This window comes from Mus caroli, chromosome 8 (genome assembly GCF_900094665.2).
Source record: "Mus caroli chromosome 8, CAROLI_EIJ_v1.1, whole genome shotgun sequence".
Classification (NCBI taxonomy): Eukaryota; Metazoa; Chordata; class Mammalia; order Rodentia; family Muridae; genus Mus; species Mus caroli.
The window spans coordinates 98257000-98257776 of record NC_034577.1 but is presented as its reverse complement, the minus strand read 5'-3'; positions in this window follow the sequence as shown (position 1 = coordinate 98257776).

Below are 777 nucleotides of genomic sequence, written 5' to 3'. Positions count from 1 at the left end.
ATTCACCTGCCTCTGCCTCCTGAGTGCTGGGATTAAAGGAGTGTGCCACCACACCCCCCTGCACCAAGGCTTATGTTTGGAGGCCAAAGGATAACTTGCAGAAGTTTGTTTTCCTCTTTAACCAAATGGGTTCTAGGGATCAAACCCAAGTCTTTGGGCCTGGTGGCAAGTGTCTTTATCTCGTGAGCCTTTTTACCAGCCTTCATTAGCCTTCCAATAAGAATTTATTTTCGGTTGGCTATTACGGTAAGAATTTTACAAACATTTTAGCCATTCTATGTTGTGGGTTTGGCCTAATGTTTGTATTATGTTAATTTGAGTCTCTAAAGTTATATGAGACTCCACATGTCCTTAGGACACTGAGGGAACCCTGTCCCCAGTTGGTCTTGATTGGTAAATAAAGTTGCCCTCGGCCAATGGCTAGGCAGGAAGACAGAGGCAGGACTTCTAGGATTCCTGGGCAAGGGGCCACAGAAGGAGGAAGGAGAAAGCCACCATGTCAGAGAAGGAGAACCAAGACGCCACATCTGAGAAGGTACAGGACAGAGAGCATAGGTGCCAGATAGGGGCCAGGGAAGCGTGTCCCCAGGAGGGCTGTCCGACTGGGTCCAGCGCAGCAAAGATGGAATATAGATTTTTAGTAAGTGATGAATTGGGAGTATTGGAAGGTAAATTAGCCACATGGAGGTTAGGAAGTGGCCCAGCCATTGAGCTGTTTTAGGCACATCAAAAATTAAAGACTGTATGTGTGTCTGTCATTCAAGGATATAAAGCATT